Genomic DNA, 23,221 nt, shown 5'->3' with positions numbered 1-23,221 from the left:
GGCTCATTTGGTACATCCTTGTGAAAAATAAATTATTTAAATAACACGCTAAAAAAACGTAACCTTTAAATATAAGCCTCCCTCTCCGTCCCCTCAAACGAAAAATAATGAAAAATCGGATGACACTCAGAAGAGTACTTGGAACATCATCCCCGTGAAAAAAAATTCGAAAAAAGTTAAATTGTGTTGTCACAAAAAACGCGTATTATTTTTTTATGTATATGTATAAATATATATAATGGTATACATTAAAATAGGGCACAATTAATAAGATGTACAAATACAATGTAATGTACAGATAACATACATTTGACAAACTAATCGTGCAAATTAATAACATATAGATAACATAGGTAACATAGGATAACATAGGTATATTATGCATTACATCGCGAAAACGTATGAAATTAAAATTGACACGTTGGGTACAGACCAAAGTGGATATGGTTTGTAAATATAAATATTTGAATCAATGTGAGGATGTTTTTATACTATTTTTATACGATATTGGTTGTAGGCGTTTGGCTTTGGCGTAACGATAAAATGGTGTGAGGAACAAGCAACTTAAAATGATTATATTATCATTATTGTGAACTGAACTTATTGCCTTCAATAGTGTTAGGTTACCGTGGGAAATTATGTTGATATAATATTAATTATCATTTATCAAGTTGATTCTGCAGACTCACAATATAGTTACCTATGTAGCTGATGCTATATGAAGCATAGAATGTCTATAATATATAATTGTAGTGTTATAGATGTTATAACTGTGGGATAAATAATATGATAAAGTAAATAATAATAATTTATATTTAATAATGTTTAAAAGCCACATAGTAATATAGTATATATAGTTTTTAACCTCTTAAAATCGAGAAATCGTAATGGCAATGTTGCATAAGTGTTTTCGTTTGATGTGCGGAACGTCACGAAACATTCTTTATTATCATGTTATCATTAATGTTATAATAATACAAATAATGTTAATATCAATCATTCGTTTTGTAAAACACCTGTTAAGAAAAAAAATATCTCGTCTATGAATAAACGACGAGTATAAATTAAAACTAAACTTATAATATGTTAAATACAAATGCATACATGCATTGGTAATAGCCAATAGGTATTAAATTTTGTGACTGTACACAGCGATAATTTATAATTTTATAATAAACCACGAAAATTAGAATTTAATTATTGTCTGAAAACTATTAGTGACTGATGTTTACCTACGCTATACGTATAATAGTCTGAGTTTTTTTTTTAAATTGATTTACGTTCATCCTTGTATATTTGTACTGGCTTTAATTACGTTTTATTTTCCAGTTAAACAAATGTTAATCTTTTATTCAGCTACCTATGCTTGATGTATATTTTTGTATTGTGTAACTTGTGAGGTTGTTGGTCCGACACTAAAATTACCTAAAGCTTTGTTGAAATACATGAAATACTATTTGTGGCTTACAAAATTTGACCATATTTTGCTATTGAAGCTTCTATATAGGTCACAATTCTAGCCAAACAAAACTTGAATTTAACGTTAAAAAAATAGGTAGGCTCGTGGGCACTGTTGTACATTAGAGTCGAGTTCGAGTGGATTACTAAGTTTGCTATATTGTATACTTCATTATATTCTTATTAAATTATTTGTAAGATAGAAAAAAGTGAGGCATATAATTATTTGTAGTCCGACATCACGTACTCTTCGCCAACGACCATACCACGTTGAATACACCAGTTCTCGTCCGATCACTGAAGTTAAGCAACGTCGGGCGTAGTTAGTACTTGGATGGGTGACCGCTTGGGAACACTACGTGCCGTTGGCATCTTTTTTTTTTTTTTTGTAGCTTTATCACATATATTTATTATCATCATATTTCATGTAAATTTTTGATATTACTATTAAAGTAATTTATTACACTATTAGTATTACAATTTACAATACCTAGATTGATTCAATCATGTTAAAAACATTGCATTTATTGTAATAACAGAATTGAATTATTATATATATACGTAGATAATATTTAAAAAAAAATAAAAAAATAAATAATTGCAGTAAAATTCATAATAATATAATATACATAAAAGTTTTAAGTTCCCACAAATAATGTTTTTAAATTATACTATAACATAATTAACATCGTTATTCATTGTTTTGGATTTCGTGAAATTGTCAAGAATTTTGATCAAGGAAGTAATTTTTTCTTGACGTTTATGGAAAAATAATTGAAAAAAAATTTTGAAATTTGATCATATTAATGATGATAAAAATAATTTTAAGTATTTATACTGTTAATTTTTTAATACAACAAAACATCAAATCGTTTATAAGGAGAAATAATTATTTTACGGTTGATAATGTTGTAAAAATTTAAACTTCAAATGCTCATAAAATATTAATTTGGCTTTTTAGTATATATTTTTTTTTTTTACACATATGTTGCTAAACTTATAATATATTTTTATATATATTTATATTTAAATATAATTAGTTATATAGTATAAAACTGTATTCAATTTTCAAACCTTATAGGTATAAAATTAATTTTATCAAATTTCTAACTTTATTTTAAAGTAAAGTACTTGTAAAAAAATCTCGTGACTAAGTAAATAGATTTTCGATATATTTTAATTCAGAAAATAAAAACTTATGAGGCGCTTTAAATTAGCTTTTTTAATATCTGTGCCCAACGAATAATTTTTAATTGACATGTACAGAAGAAAAAAAAGAAAATTTCTAATGCCTATAATATAAATAGCTCGAAATATTTTAAGAATTTTATATCTAATAAGAAATAATATCATAAATATTTGGTGAAAATGTCAAGGATCTAGGGTTATTTATTAATCGTTTTCGAGTTACACCATCAAAATAGATTGTGTCAAAATTGGATTTACGTAAAAGTTCTCGTTTTTCCTTAATCTTTAACCTCCCTATAGTACAAAATTTACTACCAGAAACCACCTCCATTTTTTAAAATTAAAGCATTTTATCGACTATACTTATATCGCTTCAAAATCTAAAAATATCTGTGAGTGATAAATACGCGTTTGTAATAAATGTTGTATTTATCATGATTTATACCTTTATGATGTACCACTTAAGTGATACTTACTATTTATCCTAATCCGATAGAACATCGATTTCATTGGCAATTGCACGGTATAGGCGCTACACTACTCGCGCAGTGCCTCGCTCTCTTCGGTTCATTTCCTATTATAATACACGATATACCTACACAACCGTATCATATTTTCGGCGTCTCTCGACTCCAAGGCCCTAAGGGTGTAACAGGCGTACATTCGTCGGCAGAAATAGTTGTACGAACGCCGCGCAGTCGTGTCCGGAATTCACGATCATTTAACGCTGCAGCAGATCATCGTCGAGCTTCATCACCCCGTCCGTGATCCGTGCCGTACAACACAATATGTGTGATAGATGTTATATACAATACCATATAATAATATGTACATTATTCAGCGTTCCGCGTGTGAGATATCACGCCATAATATAGCTGACAAACCTCTCGGTGTGACGTCCTCTTAAGCGGTGAGAATCGATCGTCTGCGTCGGAGTACAATGTAATAATCGCCTGCATATTATAAAAACGACTCGATATAGTCGCACCGAACACGTACATATTATATACATATAATATATATATATTCTATTTCTATCATATATATATATATTGTATATATAGTGTCCGCAATGCATCGTGTGCTGTATATAATAATAATAATAATAATAATAATAACAATATGTACATGTATATAGCACGCGGGAATACACGCGCGCTGAGTTCATTGTCGAAACCCGCAGGTATCGGACGACATATTATATAATGTATATTAGAAACGGGATCAAAGCAAACACCATTAGCCTGAACCTCCCGCGGACAACCCCGAAACGCGTCTGAAAGGACCGAGCACAATATTGTTTACGGAGTAATTTTTCTTCCTCGTTCCTATGTTGATGTAATAATAATAATATGGGTAATATATAAAATATATCATTATACGTTATTACTATGTACTATAGAATATGTACATGATGTGACGCCGATCGGCTACGATTATATTTTTCTATTGTTGTATCGGCTTAGCATTACAGTCGTGAAATCGCAGTCCGGACAACAGCGAAGAAAAAAAATGAAACCCCACACGTTAAAAAATAAACACTATCGTGTGTGTCCAGTGTCCACAACGATTTATTATCGACAGACTACATCATTAGGACGACGTTCGATTCAACAGGGACACAATGCACTTGCCATTTTTAGTACCTATTATTATTATTATTATTATTATCGTCGTCGTTTTTTCTACAGTTCAAACAACGGGATAAAAGGAATTATCTGCGTTATATAGGATATCCGCCAGCTGACGCGGTTTCCTTTTATTTTTCCAACAAAGTGCCCATAATAATTCACGCAATGACAACTTAATCCGTTATGATATATTTACTATGTCTTTTCGACAAGAAAACGGACAAAAAAACGTGTAAATATATTTACGACCTACGTCAAAACTATATCGATATCGGTGACACATATAATACGTTGTTATTATTTCGTACGTCACACAATACGATTGTCGATTGATCAAATTTTTAGCGATAAAATAATAAATCACTGTATAATAAAAGCGCCAAGGGTAGACGGGGTGCCAATATGATTTATGCGACTGGTCACGCCGATTTTAATCGTATTCGGTAAACATTTCCCATCGGTAGTTTTTTTTTCAATTTCACTATTATTTATTATCAGGGTGACATTTTGACGGGACGGGTTTACAGGTCTGTTGAAAATATCGATTTCACACGTTTTCTGCAAACGTCTTCCGGTGTAACGTATTTTCTACTTTTTTTTACATCAATATTTATTTTATCACGGAATAGACACATTTTCTGGCCTTTTTGTAATTATTAACTAATGATAGCAATGATAGCATGTATATTAGTATGCTCTCACAGTCTCACTACGTTTGTTTCGTTTGGTATCTGCAACAACGCGTCTCATTTTAGTAATAAATCGCACTAAATAATAATAATAATATGTACTATAGGTGGATTTTAAAATAAATGAAAAATGTTATTGTATATTAAAATTCATAATAATATAAAATACGTAACAGTATAAGTTCCCATGAATGTTTTTAAATTATAAAAAAATTATTATATTATTATAATTATTAATATATCATTACTTATCGTTTAAATAAGTAATTTCGTCCAAATTTGAACTTGAAATGCTTATAAAAATAATTGTATAACTTATTTATTAGATTTTATGGTAATATGGTTCCAATATAAATTATATAAACTACTAATGAATAATCTTGTATTACATTTTTAGAAACTAAAATACAAGAAAAAAAATTGTATACATTTTTAACTACAAAATAGCTTCTAGTTTCTTGCGATTTCGACAAATTAAGTCAAAATTCTAGTTTAAAAATTTTCTACAGACATAAAATTATGTTTTGTGGGATCTTGTATTAAATTTTCAAGTACTTATACTAAGCAAATAAATTTTAATCGACTTTTATAAAAAAATCTAAAAAAAATTAAAAATTTCTTATGCCTTTAAATAACTAAAAAATAGTGAAGTATTTTGTACATTTTATTTGTAAATATAAAACTATAATATTAACAATTGGTATAAATGTCAAGTACCTACCTAAGGTTATGCGTTTTTAAGTTAAATCAAAAAAATAAAATCGATTTTGTTGAAATTGGATTTGTGTAAAAATTAAAATATAAAACACATAATTTAATGTTCAGCTATATTATTATTTTTTATATTTGTAATCGTCTGAGAGTAATCTAACTATGTCAATACAAGTTCCCATGCAACAAAGGTGTTAGATATATTGTTGTTGTGATTGTGGTGCTAACTTTATCAGTATCACATTATCTACATCGTAGATTATAACTTGTCTTTAAATTGTTTTGCTGACTAAAAATATGACAAAATATCCTGAAACGCAATTTACATTTACGTATGTTTCAAAAATACTCGATCCACAATTTGCGTAAGTAGTGATGTAGTTTATATGATTGTGGCCTTTTTGTGGACGCAATTTACCGACTTCAGTGAAAACAAAACAACATGGTTGTCACTTTTCTAACAATAATGTATTTTTATTATTATTAGTAGTAGTAATATATGAATTCACATCAGTTACAGGTCAAACTTTTATATTTTAAAGTAAACAATTACACGTTATGATTATTCATATTTCATAACCTTAGACAGTATTTTATACTACAAAACACTTTGTTATTTTATAATACGTCAATACGACTACATAATAATTATAATAATAATAATAATATTATTAATTTATTTACCAACAACAATACATACGTATATAAATAGAATCATAAAAATAGATGAGTTGAAAGCTTAACCAGTTAGCAAAGAATGCTTGTGACGGTTAAGTTGAGTTCTTAAAAAAGAGATTATAAGAAAAACAAAACAGACAAAATAATAAAAGGCTACGATATTAAATACAATGTTACGACTTAAATATTAAATATTGCTAATATAATACTTATAAACTATTAAAATTAACAAAATTATTTAAATTAATATTATAATTAGGAATTAAAAAAAATCCTTACATTATAGGACTATAAGCATTCCAAAATTAGGTTTATTAAACGGTACAATTAAATTACAATTGTTTTTATTTCTTGTATTATAATAATGAGTAGGCAGAAATTTACTAATTTACTAACTTTAATACTTTATACAATATATTATATAATAAAATAAGTCGACAAATCGTTCATAAGTTTAAGTAATAGTAGAAACCTTAAACTCAGAATAAATTATGTTAGAAAAATATAATCTAGCTTTATTAAGAATAATTTAAATTAATATATGTATAGTTTTAAATAGACCATCGATGTGGGAAGAGTGTGTGCGGCCTCATATCGAGAGACCATACGAAAAAACTGATTGTGCAAAATCTAAGTGAATAGTTCTAATAGTTTTAAAATCTAGCATTTTTTTGTGCAAACAGTATTTATTAACTTATTAGTTATTACATAAATTTCTAATAAGATTATTTACATAATAAATATGTTTTCAACAAACTTTAGTATAGTCTATAGTTAAAATATTTACCAAGATACTTAACGCAATCAACTCTTTCCAATAAGGTACACACACACACACACAATTTAGATATTTACAATTAAAAGATTGTACACATAATGAAAAGTCAGGACTTATAAAATGATATGAAGCATTCGTAATATTAAAAACGATATGCTTAGATTTGACTATATATGTAAGTTATTATTATTATTATTATCGCATCAATTTTTACTGTAGACGTTAAACAAAAATTAGCTCTCTTGTATAAGTCATCTTAATTTAAGCTTTTAACTAGAATTCTGAATTACAGTGTCATCAACATAAGTTATGCTGCATAACACAGTTTATCTCTGTAACTATATCTATAATTATTATTTATTGCAAATTGATTGTAAATATGAAAAGTAGAGAATTGTATTAATATTTTATTTAATTTAAATTAATCTATAAAAATGATGCTAAGACAAACAAATCCACGAAACTAAAATTAAATAAAATGTTCCTTGTTTGTTTTTAAGCGCATCTCGACTGCATCCTTGTTTAGTACGTACGTATTTCAGAGAACTGTTGGTGTTTGCTAGCCGCATATACTCGTCATGTTATACACCTAAACAAAAAAATAAAAAAATATACAGAGTTATAATATAAAATACAGGTCGTCGTGACTCGTGGTTCTCCACTGCGGTATACCTATACTCATAATGATTATAGAAAATCGTACTTATCGAAAATATTAATCAAGAAAACGTTGTTGGCGTGGACCAATGCGGTGAATGATGGTGAAATGGACACCCTGTACACTGTTCGGCGTCGGACCTCGTCTCGAGGCGGTACGCCTCCGACATGATAATATATAATATACTATAAGTATATATATATATATACACGCGTATATGATGAATACAACCAGGCACGACAAGACGTATAATGTATGATGTATAGCGCGAGAGTCTAAACATATATATATACGTACGACACCCATACGTACATATATTATTTTGTATTATTATTGTTTTGTTTTTTTTTTTTTAAATTTTAGTTTTTAACAGTATTCGCCAATATAGCAGACGACTCCCACGCGCTATCTCCTATTATAATACAGGGTGATTCTCCAAGCATGCGCACCATCACCACTTTTACATTTAACAATGAAATCATTTAAATTATGGTTTTTGGAATTGTTTAGTATGTTTAAGGACCATCATATTTCTGATTATTTATAATTTATAAATCATTTAAGGAGCAGTGTACCGTAGTGACTAAGAACTTAATGTTTTTCAATGTAAAGTAGATAATTTTGTTGATAATTATTCTGATGTATATATAAATCAAAATTTAGAATAGTTATTAATGTGCGTATACTAAGGATATAGTGATGGTCCTTAAAAATGGTTTAACTATAAAATAAAGAACTGATGTAATAGTGGATCTGTAATATTTACTCTATATTTATTATTTACTGTACCTACCTATACTTGACATTTTAACAAATCACAAACCGTGATGTATAGATTAATATTGATTAGGTATACTAAGTTTTTAAATCTTCCTACCATCATCCTTAGTAAATAGTAGGTACGCACAAATTTAAATAACTCAAAAACTACTCGTTTGCATTTCGATTTAGATAATAATATGTATACATCAACATTTTCAAAAAAAGTTATCCGGAACAACAATTCACGAGTAAAAAAAAAGCGAAAAAAAAAATAGTCGGTATCGCCACAGGAAACTCCTAAAAAAATATAACCTAGTTGTATAAAAAAATACAAGTACTATTTGAAAATATGTCCACTTATAATATATATATTATGTATTGCGGTGTGTATTTTAGAGTTTAAAAAATCAGAATTTGAATGAATTCGATGTTAAAGGAAAACACGGGGGGGTGATGGAGAGCACGCTCGGTGAATCGCTCTGTATAATATTGTAATATACGTGGTATATTATATAGTAATGTGGTATTATACCGAAACGCGAGACCAGAATTTCGTATATACGACGACGTCGTTAATTTGTTGTAACAGTCGGCCCGAGACCCCGCGAAAGAGTGCTGCGGGAAACTTGCGTGCGTGCGCGCACGAAACGCGTATACCTACGCCCGTCGCGAAACGATTAGCTGATAGATAGGCGCTCCCCGCCCACCCCACTGCACCCCATGTGGACCACGTCGACGGATTCCGTCAGACCCGTCCGGGTCGTATATTATAATATATTATCATGTCGTTTATTTAATAACGTTTTCTTGACGAGCGATTATTATTATATCATCATCATCATTATTATTATTAAAATAATAAAATATCATATAAATAATACATGTATAATACGTATTATATTATACGCGCGCTGTATCGCTCCGAACGCCATCGTTCGTAATCATCAATAACGTTTGGTATTATTACATGTATTTTATTAATTATTATTTATTATATGTAGTACACATAATATTATAATATTGTGGTGAAAACGTGTATAGGTATAATACTGTGCAGCCGTGCAGGTAACCCATATACAGGTATAGTGCCATACCACGTCCGAGTAATATTTTAATATGTAAACGACGTTATATTATTATATATTATCTATGCGTTATTCAGAGCATAACCTAAGAGTATATTTTATATTTTAAAAGTATATAATATATATATATATATAAGTAAATAAAATGTTATAATAATATGTTACAATCGTGATGTGTAATAAACGTCTAGTTTTTTATTTTATTTTAAATATTATACTTTTAATAATTCTGTCGCAACTGCAATGATCACTTTTTTAGATACAAAAATAGTATGTATTATAAATATACAGACAGCATAAAATAATCATTATTACCTATATTAGTCCAATAGTCCATTAAATATCAATACGACCAATTAAGATGTAATTAAAAAGTAATAATAATTTATTTATAAGAAGAAACAAATTCAATATTTTCAGAAACGTACTTACGTGTTTGTTGTACATAAGATATTAACATATATAATATATTATGTGAAATGTGTAGGTATCCATAATTGTTGTAAGTTTTATCACAATATTAAACGATCAACAATAATCAATATCTTTAAATTATACCACGCACTACTACGTTACTATATAATTGAATAAAATATCACACGTATAGTGTTTATACTTATTTAAAAATAATTTTTCAGCTTGAATTAAGATGTATGCATTAAAACATAGGGCCTCGAGTTGCCCGGATTTCTATTAACTGGACAGGGCAGCTCGTATATACCTACACTATAGGTATTCTATCATTATTATTGTTTAAACATATATAAATAGTATACGTGTTTAGCTGTTGATGAGGTGTCCGTAAAAAATGTTTATAGACAAAAAAACGTTAAAAACCATATTATTATATTATTGCAGTAGTTATAATGTATGATATTATGATGAGCGTATAGAAGAAAAAAATTTAAACATACGTTTATTTTATATTACCTATATAGGTGCATGATGAGGATAGAGCGACTTTGAGATGTATATAAGTATATAGTCGTAGCAGGACGCGCAGGTATATACCTAAATACCTATAAGATAAATCTTTCACTTGTACGCAAAACGCTGTATAGTTATAGAACAGAAAGAATTTAACCGACCTACATAATGCTGCAAAATTACATACCTATAATACTGTTCTAACCGTATGGGTTTTTATACAGCGCGCGCGTGTATATTATAATACATACATTGTAATTTAATATGATAAGAATTATCTCCGTGTCATTTTTTTTCTTCTTCGACATACATATACATTTTGTTGGGTATGCAATGCATAGCAATTCAATGAAGACCGCTTATATTATAATTTATAACGAATGAAGAGATTAAAACATTATTTAAACAAACGAATCTATAAATCTTCATTATTACAATGTATTTTAATTGTACTTTTATACAAACGAAACGCAATACCCCCTCGGCCCCTCCGTTTAGAATATCATTCAAACGCATCACACGTGCGTTAGATAATATTATATTATTTATCTTCCGCGGCCAAGACCAAAATGAAATAATTTCTTTTTTTTATTTCGTCTTGTTTTGTCTCTCACGCGATAAGTACGACAAAAATAATAATAAGCAATAAAAGTTAACACCTATGCATAATATACTAATACTACCTACAACCTACTCCGTGTGTAGAATCGTATAATTTGTTTATATTTAAATACAATTATCGTTGTATTTAGGTACCTTATATTGATGAGAAAAAAAAACTAAACCGTATAAATTGTATAGATCTTTCAATTTAATATACTAATGTATATAATATATACATATTATTTCATATTAATTGCAGCAGCTTTATTATGTTATTTTATTACTCAAATTGTAGTTAACATCTGACATATAAATTTACTATGAGCGTAATTGTCGTACGATTACTATTTATAATTCATATACGAAGAATGTGATAAAATAAATATATTTAATTATTTAAATTAATCCTGTATTTTCTTGTTTATTGTAGAGCGCATTAACTGTAACCTGCAGTGTGGACTAAATACTAAATAGTTAATACTTACTGCAGTTATTTATATTATATACTGCAATTGCATATTCCGTTATTTTTATAATAACTATACAGTGAAATACAGAATGTTGATAATTAATAATTTATGAAAAAAAAGAAATGTTTTTTATATCAAACTATTGTTTATGTGTATGTATGGATTTGGCAAAGTCCGTAATTATTTTTCCCAAGTGATAAATAAAAACATATTATTAAGAATAAATAGCTTAAATACACTTATATAAGTGCTAAAGTCTGGGAAAAATAATTAAAATATAATTTCGTACTTTCGTACCTTCGTATAGATATGAGTACTTAAAATGGTCGTCTCGGATCAATTTTGTACGCCAATAATTTTGAATTCTAAACGAAATCTAACGAAATGCAAATCTCATCATTAAATTCACAGTAATTATTCTACTCATATTAATTGTGTTAATGATTCAAAATTATGATTATATGACGACGTATAATAATAACTATAAACCCTGCAGTTACGTTGCTAATGTATTATTGTATAACATCACAAAATGTGTATTATAAAGCATAATTTGATTAACCTACCGACATTACTCTACACGTAGTTAGCGTTTGCGTGATGTTTATAAATTATAATAATATATCAAAAGCGTGAACACTAATCGTATACAACACCATTCCGGCGATCTGTATGACGAGGCCTCAAAAAATGTCGGTGTGAAATGTCATTGCGTATATGTGCGCGTATATTATATATTATTATATAGTCGCTAAACAATGGCGTGGGTACACATTATAGTGTTTTAGACGCGCATTATAATATTATGGCGGACGGTTTTAATTTTTATTAGTTCTGCAGGTAGAAAATATATTATATGACACCAAAAGCCGCGTCCAGAGTTGTAATAAATTTATATGTCGCCGACGTTGTCTCTATACATAATATAATGTATATAATATACCTACAAACGCGTATTTGTATTATTCTTTGATCGTTATACCGCCTACGGGGCAAGAACTGATTATCGTCGGAAACACACGCGTCGGGCATTATAATAAATTACAGTGACAAAATGATTTCTTTCGGTCCGGAATCCGGATATGTTAGCACTATTATGGCGATATGATGATGATATTTTGTAATTGTGTTTATGTATTATATATGTATTTATGTTTTGATCGGTATCCGAATGAAATATATAATATTACTTAGTATAAGGTGAATCTGCAGCTGGCGTCCAATATATTATGTAAGTATATATGGGCATTATTTATTTAGTATTGGTTTTATTAAATACTATCAATACTATAATATATGCTATTTCGTTAAATAATTATATTCTCGAGTTTTCTATTAATTTTACTCCAAGTATCTACTATGTTTTTGGATCGAATAAAAAATATTTCGAATGTAATTTATGTTTCTGATACGCTGTGGTTTAATCCTAACCATAATTGATGCTTTATTTTTAATAATTGGAAGAAATAATTACCTATGAATGATCAGTTTTGATTGACTCGAATTATATTAAGCAATTAAAAATATAACGAAAATAATGTTCGACACTATAGCGCGATAATGGAAGCCAAACCGAATGAATAGGTCATATTATATATAATAATATAATAAATTATAATTACTACGGATTAATTTAATATAATAATTTTTTACGCGCTTATGCAACAGTTATAAACATATTATTATAATATATAATAAAAAATTGGCTTATGAGCTATGAGCAATAACTAATAACAATTAATACATAATAATATCGGTCCTCAGATATAACAATGATTAGGTAGGTACATAATTATTGTCACCGAAAGATTAATTAAAGAATTAAAAAGAGCTGTTGCCGTTTACTATCGTCTTTATAAAATATTATGCATGTAATAGTGCGCATTCAGCTGTTGCCCAATTATAATTGTTTTTTTTTCTTGTATTGAAAAGATTATGATTCTATATTATGTCTATTATATTGGCCTCCCGCGAGTAAATCAAAACGGCTACATTATGTATATAATATATATATATATATAATATACATGCCATTATTCTACATTATTATGCATTATGATGGTAATACATACCGGAGTCAATATTTAGTGTAATCTATTATAATAGATCGTATTTGTAACAGCTAGTTTCTCAATCTATCTGTGACCCAATAAATTGTGTTCAATTCTGTGTCCGTCAATTATAAATTCAGCTCAAAATTCAAAGTGTGGAGTCAAAACTTAAAATGTATCATGTATGTATATAGTGTCGTGCTAACGAGCTAACGTTTGTCTCAACTGTATTATACAGGTACTTACTATATATATATATTGTCTATATTAGTATTGGGTATTGCATAATATGTATTTATTGTTTTTTATTCATTAATTTTTTTTTTATGTTCTTGGTATACACTACATATACATATATACCGTAGTTCAAGAAATAAGTATTCCAAGTAGTCCAAGTTCTTAAAGTTAGTAAAATATGTTATTGAGGGGGTTAACAGGATGATCAATCCCCAGACGTTTTTTATGCACTAAGTTTTGTTTTGTGCATTAATATTATAGTTCATATATTTTATAAATGTGATAGGTTGAGTTGAATATTGAAACATTTGATACTTGAATAACGATCACACCCTGATCCACCCCATTGGTTTGCAACTGGCCTAGGGACCTGTGTTTAATATAATAATATGTTTATAAACCTATATGGCTATCGTGTATATTGCTATTCGGTTAAAGAATAGTATTATTAATGTTATAAATTATAAGATATAAGTTTATAAGTTTATAACATTAAATTAAAGATGTGTGTGTGTGTGTGTGTGTGTGTGTGTGTATGTGAATGAATGGGTTTCTTGTTCAACACTATATTCATGTCATTTTAATCTTGTACATATATCAAATTTGCTTATTGTAATAGATGTGTACAGATTGTAAAATTTTCTTTAAATAAAAAAAAACCTAACATTATTGAAATAATGAAATGTATTGCTGTTTATAATCATAATATAATAAGTACGAGATAGAAACAGCAAAGTACTATTTTTAGATTTCCCTGTTCACAAAAATTAAAAACAATTCCTCCTGGTTAAATAAAATGTTTCTAAGGATTTAAAATATCTTCTGTTTTACTATCACAATATCACAGTTCTGTGGAACGAATTATACATATTATAATATAACCATAAATTGGTATACTTTGTTGGAGACTCGAAGCTAGTAATACAAGCCACAAGGTAGATATATCATATCCACCTTTGTTGTATAGAAACACTAGCACCTATATTAAGTATATTATGTAGAAATATTTAAGAAACAGTTTTGTATTGAAATAAATATTTTTACGTAGTTTGAATATCAAAAAGTTAACAATAATTATATTTTAAATATTTCGATAATAAACGCATATGTTCCATAAAATACATAAATATTAATAATATTATGTACTATTTTATTGGTACAAATTGGTTTTCACGACAACAAACATTTTTGGATTCAAATATTCAAAAAGTATTGTAAATAACGTGATTTGATAATTACCTATTCTAACATATTACGATTTAATCTTTTAAATTTATAGGTGGTCACTGGTCACCTAACGTTCAAGAAACAACAATAATAATTTTCTCACAAATAATTGGGTAGTCGCCATAACCAATAAATTCCATTTTTATCTCTTCATCGTAACGAATAACGCGTGGGTATAGTAATTTCAACAATATATTATAATTACATAAAATTACGAAAATCAAGAATTAAAAAATGTACAGTGTTTCTAATTGTTTTTACATGATAATAAAAAAACGATTTCGAATAAAAAAAAAATATTGGTTTAAAAAACCTCTTATTTAGTAAAATAGGTACTTATTAAAAACTTTTATATAAAAATTATATATAGTTATACAAACAATGTTATTGATGTTCCTATACTAATATATTAAAGATACTGTAAATATAATTTCTATTAATTTTTAAATGAAATATTTATTAATTATAATAAATGTAAATATATATCAAATTGTGAATAAACAGTATTGACATAATATTTATATATTTAAATACTTTCATACTTTTTTACTAAATTAAAATCCGTTTTTTATTAATAATATTTTTAATATTTTATTATATCTATCATATAATAATGTAAAAACGGCCCTCTTCACGAACCACTGAACTGCATCTTATATTATAATATGTATGTATTTTGTGGTGTACGTTTTATAATTGGTAACTGAATACATCCAGACATAATTCTAACGGCCCCGCAGTAAAACACAAATATTGGACTGCGATACGTGAAATATTAAAAACGCTGTAGAGACTTAACAAATACGGTAATTACTCATTTATTAATAAAATAACCATAATCATAGTATTCTTTCTATTGTTGTTTTGCCACGCAGCTAATATAAATTAAAATGAAAGTCTTTCACTATATATAGTCTATAATATATAAATAGTAGGTATTAGCCATAAGGCGAATACAACGGTTCTGAGTGAATTTCGTAAATAATATGGTTGGTTACACACTGTTTAGCAGCTGCCCAGACACATTAAACTAAAAAGTGTATTGTTTGTTGGACAATAATAATATAATAAGATTGGTGGTGCAAACGTGAAAAAAATAATTTACATAAAGCATTTACGAGTACAAACGCACTGCTTCAGGAATTCGGAAATTCATAACGTCATACGTCATACTCATCCAAAATCGACTCAAGTAATATAATATAGTTATAATATAACCATTAACTAATTTCCTAAAAGCATTGAGTGTGCTGATGAAATAACAATAATAAGACCGATTATGATATAATATAATTTATGATCATAATTATTTTAATAACTGATGAACATTAATGTCATTAAGTAATTGAATATTACTGTAATTCTAATAATCTTATATACGATATAGCAAAATGTATAAATGTACTAATGTATGTACTAATACTATAGTATTATTATTGTCATCGTTTATTTTTATTTGAAGCTGTACTCGGTGACAATTACATATCATGATATTCTATGGTACATTGCTGAATTCGCTGATTTCATCATTTGAATTCTATGAACGCCTTCATTTGGGTTCTTTTTTATTTTTATAAATAGGTATTGCGGTGACATTTCGATTCCTGTGGCGACTCTGTCGTTATATAATTCTAATGATGATGCATTGATCCTCATCCTCGTTCTGCGAATTGTGCGTCTTATTTTTACAGACCGTATATTAATCATAAAATATAACTAGAATTAAATGTAACACGACACATGTGGTCAACAATACACCTTATAATCAATCGGAATCCCATACTTATTTTATGAATTTATGATACAACGATTACAAGTTACAACGTATGGACTATAGTTTACTCTAAAATATAATGGTATATATATATACATAATATAAAATGCGCATTGTACGTGATTGTAGGTTGTATGTAGTTAATAGTATGTAGATGCGAAGATACCGAAGACGTTTAAAAACGCAACTACGTATTTTACAATAAACTATTGCTATAATAGTAGTTTTAAATGCAAGAATATGCAACGAGAGAGAAATAAAAATAAAAATTCCTGTTTTTTGTCTTCTAATCGCAATATCCGGCTGTACGTGTATAATTGGTACGCTTTCGGGTTTCGAGTTTCAGAAAATACCAATAAAGTTTGAGCCCTACAACTTACTCTGTAGTTCCAACAACAACAGACGGATGCAAAATATCCAAATAACAATGCTATAGTAAAAGTGTAGTTTAATTGAAAATCACGTGTAAAGATAAAATAATAAGTAACGAAAAAAAAAAAAAATCTCACACGAGTATTTAAAATTTATTTAGTGTACGCGTTCGGGGCACATCAATAAAGTCCGTGCCCATAACACGTTAAAAATTTACATAAAAAATTTTAAAAACCTAAACCTACGAACGGAAAACGAAATAATTCTCCGGTTTTTTGCTCGTAGGACAGAGTACAATCGCCTTGTTTTTAATCGCCGCACACATCACCGCCACGTCAAACACTCGTGTAATATATACGCTCTCGGCGTGGGGGGATGTGTACCGATAAAGTTCGAGCCCCGACAATAATGACGACGACGACAACAATAACAGACAACAACAGTCAATACTACGCCGAGGTGTAATATAATGTCAACAGTGTGACACCTGCGTGTGTGTGTGTGTGTGTGACAACGATCTCGTATATATTATTATTATTATTAATATTCCACGCGAACCCCCCCGACTATTGTAATAACAAAATATTCAGCTGTAATATATATATATATTATAATATGCGCGTTTAACAGTAATATTACGACCGATATCGTTATAATATACAGGCGTGTATGTTATTATTATTATACCGGGCGCGCGGGCCCGTACTATAACACTAATAATAATAATAATAATATTATAATATTATTATAATATAATATCGGTATCACACGCGGCGTACACGCGCGCGCGCGTGCGCCGGCGTGTCGGCGGCGGCGGCGGCGTACAGGATCATGATCTGAGGTTGGCACGTATATATATATATATATATGTAGACAAAGTGGTTTCAAAACGACCTCCACCCGTACCAATTGTGTGCGGGTCCGCGTGTGCGTGTGTGTGTGTGTGTGTGCGTGTGCTCGCTCGGCCGAGGAGAGGAAGAGAAGTGAAATAAAAAAAAAAAAAAAAAAATTAAAAAAAAACGGAAAAAAAAAGAGCCATCCGAAAACCGGTATGTACCGCCGGACGCGCTTTACAAGTCGACCCGACGCGTATATAATATTATATATTATATATTGTGTGCGTGTGTGTGTGTGTACGTCGTACAATAATGCGTGTGCGAGTGTGTATGTGTGTGTGTCCGCCGCGTGTCTGAGGCCCGCGACCGCGTGCGCGTGCGTGCGTGCGCGCGAGTGCGGGCCGTTGCCCGTGTGTGTGTGTGTGTGTGCGCGCGCGTATATAATAATATCATACCTGTTGCGGGCGCGCATACATACATACACCTGTTGCGCGTACATATATATACATATACTATACACACACACACACATACCCGCCGACGTCGTCGTCGTCGTCGTATACATATACGGTATATACATATATATATATAAGGTGTACACACATACCTAGTTAAAACATTACAGTCATTAGATTCCATATATGCATATTACAATATAATATATAGCCCGCATATGTGTGTACGTATATTATAATGCCCGCGCTCGTGTGTGTGTGTGTTATTTATAATACATATTATACGCGTACGTTTCGTGATGAGTATAAAATAATAATATTATAATATAATAGGCTTGTGTGTGTGGCGGTGATTTTTCGTTGAAAAGTATCGACGTTATCGCGACGCCGCCGCCGCCGCCGCCGCCTTCGAAGTGGGCATAATTTTTTAATAATAATTTTCTTTTTACCGCGAGCAATTATATATATATGGTGGTGGTGGGTATTATGGGCATACGTTTATTATTATTATATAGGCACCTCTGCGCACATTATACACACACGCGCATAACAACGTTATTATTACCATTACGAGTGGTACGTATATGATATTATAATAATATTATGTGCGAGTATTATACGCGTCATATTGTTTTTGCCGCGGCGGAAAAAACAAAAACCCGGTTCGTTGAACTAAAATAATATTATATTACATATTATAATATTCAGCTATAATATTATACAATATTATTATATTATATTATTGTAATAATATTTGTTTTGTGTGAAACGCGCGCGCTTTAAAAATCATATTTTACATATTATTATCATTATGGTTATTGTACCATCATTATTGGACGAATACAAAATATATATAATGTGCTGCAATGTCGCACGGAAAACGCATTGCGGCAGTGAATACGCGTATTATTATAATATTATATTATAATTAACGAGACAATATATCCTCGCCCGTTATATGCGTCCGCATACGACCATTATGATATAGGTACATTATATTATTATTATTACATCGTTACTCGACACACTTTGTAAAAACAAAAAAAAAAAGAACCACTCGCAGTACACTTATGATGCCTATACCGCCTACCTACATGATATTATATATATATATACGTCCTCTACCTACAATATATATTTTTGTTTTTATCTCTATTGTTTCCAGTTGTTCGAACCGTGTGATAAAATTGTTTTACTTTTTCTTTTTTCTTTTTTTTATTATTTGGAGTGTAGTTACACACCTACCTAATTTGTATTTTCAAATCATTTCCGATTTAACGTATATATAATATACGACGGTATACTACACGACACGACACGGGTATACCGCGGGTGGGTATATATACACGTTATACACACACATACGCTTTATCGAAAAACCTATACGGCATAATGTTCCAAGGCATTCGTCCGAATCTATACTATAATATATTATTATTATAAAAAGCCGACGAACAGTTTGTGTGTTATTGTGTTTGAAGCCGTTAATCTCGGCGACTATACGACTGGTCCAAATCGGTCCGTAAAAGTATATTATATAATATCATCAATAGATTCCTACTGAGGGTGTTTTTAGCTTTTTTTTCAACTGATATAATATGGCTGCTGCAATTGCAGCGGACAACTCGCGCGCGTGTATTTCGTTTTGTAATTGAAAAATCGAACATTTTATTGGTTAAACTCATAAAATTTAAAAACAAATTGATTCGAACTAGCCCAACCGCCGAGCGTTGTGCTGTGGGATTCAAATAAAATAAAATTATATAATATTTTTAATAATTATTGTTCGTTATTCAAATGTATGTAACAAAAGGCAATGTCTTTATGTCTGTTACTTATAGACTAGACAACTACTCGACCGATTTTGACTTAGGTTTCTTATAGATTGTTTTTAGAGTTATCAAGTATAAGTTTAGAAAGTAGTTTGGATCACGTTCGAAAATATACCAAGTGCTATATTATATAGCATATATCTAATTCGTAACGGTCGGATTGTAAAAATCGGTAAAATGAGTTCATAAAGTACGCCGATGCTGATTTACCCGTGAATTGAGCTTCGCTAAAACCGAAACACATTGTAAATGTAGCGCCGTATTTTATGCAGTTATGTATAGATAAATAAATACAAATCACGACAATATATCACTGACTAGTTTATAATAGAAAACAGTATTGTTTCGAAGAATATCAATAATTGCATTATTATCAATAGGTACTATGACTGCAATTAAATAAGACTATACAGCAAACGACACTTTTGAGAGCTTTTCAGAACCGTTTTTTTTTTTTAAATCTTATTGTTAACGCATTAACGCTCGACACTCGATTTTCAAATAATAATTTGTATATTGATTAATAAACAAAGCTTGTACTATATACATTTACAGTTTTAATTAACGGCACGAGTAAATCTTGTGGAATTATAGTTCTAAAATCACTTAAGCCTTAAGCTATATAGGTACTAATATATTGTACGTCTGTATAATATACCTACTATGTAGGTAACGATCGTTAAGGTGTTTCGTTGTGTATAAACGTAAAAACTATAAAATAACACTTTTATTTTACAGATAAAAATAAGACTAATGTTCGTTTAATAGTATCTAGTATTTTTCTTTATGAATATTTATTAAGCTTATAAGTGTTTTAATAATCGGATGAATGTTTACACTATATGACTTTTAAAGTTTTTCTTTTTCAATAAAAATAAAATCGTGTAACAAATAAATTATCATTGATTTAATACGTCTCCTTCTCTTTTAATACTCTATTAATCTACAGGCTACAATGCATGTACAAAGTACCATGAAAGTACCGATCTGTCGACGCGTATATTTCTCAATTGTCATGCGGGATTTTGTCTCTTTTAGAAAATATCAATTCCAATAAATCAAAATGAACCTTCCCGCCTCCCGCCCATGCACCGGTGAAAATCAAAAACCAATAAATTTTGTAAATTCTCTGTGAAGACTTGACTAAAGAAAATGTGTCTAGAGACGGTGACGGTCAATGGGTACGTACCTACCTGACAGGTGTGAACTGTTTGACCGCTATTTGAAATATTATACGTTGTATTGTTGTATAGTGTGATCATAAAAATGACTCTTTAATCTTTTACACCCTTTTTGTTGCTATATTACACGCGTTATAGACTTATAGTGACTTTACCTTTCCTACAATTAAAATGTTTTTTTTTTGTGTTTGTATACTTGCAAACACGTGACCATCAAACAATAAACGAAAAAAAATCGTCGGTCGATACAATACTCGTCGTCATGTAGCGTCATATATTATCGTGTATATGCAAGGTGGAGGAATCTTTTGCATGTACTTTATATAATATACGACTACAGCTTTTAAAATATTTAATAGCGATTTAAAAGGTATAAACCTTGAAGTGAAACTAATTTATGTTTATAATATCTGCGTTTTATTGTAATTTTTCACATTTTATTGTTGAAATGTAAATCTCTTCAGTATAGTAGGTATTACCTATACTCCATAAAATTCTCTCCTATCCCGCGCCTGGCACAAAAATATTGTTTAGCGCAATAACTGCTGCAGAAATGACATTGTTAATGAATTTGATATGGTCGAAAATCGTGAACATTGCAATTTATTATTTTGGTACCAAAATTGTGTAGTATCAATGGTAAATGGATATAATGATATGTGCATATATATATATATATATTGTACGATTATGCTGACATGGAGTCAAAATATTTTGTTTACTTATTAAAAAAAAAAACCTACACCAATATAATATTAAGAATTGCTTCAATAAGGTAGTTGTTGTTATTTGATATTTACTTACACGAACAGATATCAATTGATATTTACCTACATGTATATTAGGTATCACACGATATTTACTTATATACACAAGAGTTTGTATTTTAAACAAAGATTGAAGTACCTATTTGTTTGAATAGCACGATGAGTAAATGAGTTAAACCCTACTATGTATTATATTATACATAATATTGTTATATGCATATGTGGCGGAACAGTACCTACGCAATTTGAAAAATTTTAAGCACCATCGTCGCCCACTCGCCCGCCATTTGTATAGGTAGGTATTTGAAACTTTTACAAGACGTAACAATAAAGGTATTTCACGCAAGGTCAGACTAATCGTACGACGGTTTATGCGCTCGCTGCGGTTTAGATTTATTGATGTGGGTACCTATTTTTTTTTTTTCGTTTGAGCGGGTAGGTTTTTATTTTTAAAATTGACCAATTCCGAAAAGAAACGAAACATAATGCAAGCATGACGGATACGAGTTACGAACGACTCGAACGAGCACAAAGGGAAGACCTTCAAAGGTGTTTTTGTAGACGTTTTTACCCCATCGCGAGTCAGGTAACTGGATACCTGTTTGATTGATATTCGATTTAGAAGCAAGAATAACATTGGGATTTCGAACAGAACACGAGGTTTAAATTTCATTACACATCCTAACGATTATACTATACACTTAAGTTCGCCTTAACCGTGTCTGAAACAAACACACAAACACGTTTGGGTAACGAAATCACGAAAACGGGAGGAAAAGAGTTATCGAAAAGCTTTGGAACACACCAAAGTTCGAAACGCAACCGTCGACGTGTATTATGTACTACTATAC

General features: G+C 29.5%; 1 non-coding gene across 1 annotated transcript; it reads left to right on the top strand.

Moving 5' to 3' along the window:
* The first annotated feature begins 1,710 nt into the window (after positions 1–1,710).
* On the top strand, positions 1,711–1,829 carry LOC132928083 (5S ribosomal RNA). Its single transcript, XR_009661961.1, has one exon. It is a non-coding gene; the product is annotated as a 5S ribosomal RNA (ribosomal RNA).
* Positions 1,830–23,221: the final 21,392 nt, after the last annotated feature.

The sequence above is a fragment of the Rhopalosiphum padi genome, chromosome 3, assembly GCF_020882245.1.
Source record: "Rhopalosiphum padi isolate XX-2018 chromosome 3, ASM2088224v1, whole genome shotgun sequence".
In the NCBI taxonomy this organism is placed as follows: Eukaryota; Metazoa; Arthropoda; class Insecta; order Hemiptera; family Aphididae; genus Rhopalosiphum; species Rhopalosiphum padi.
The sequence above is the reverse complement of the archived record's forward strand: the minus strand, read 5'-3'. Positions and strand labels throughout refer to the sequence as shown.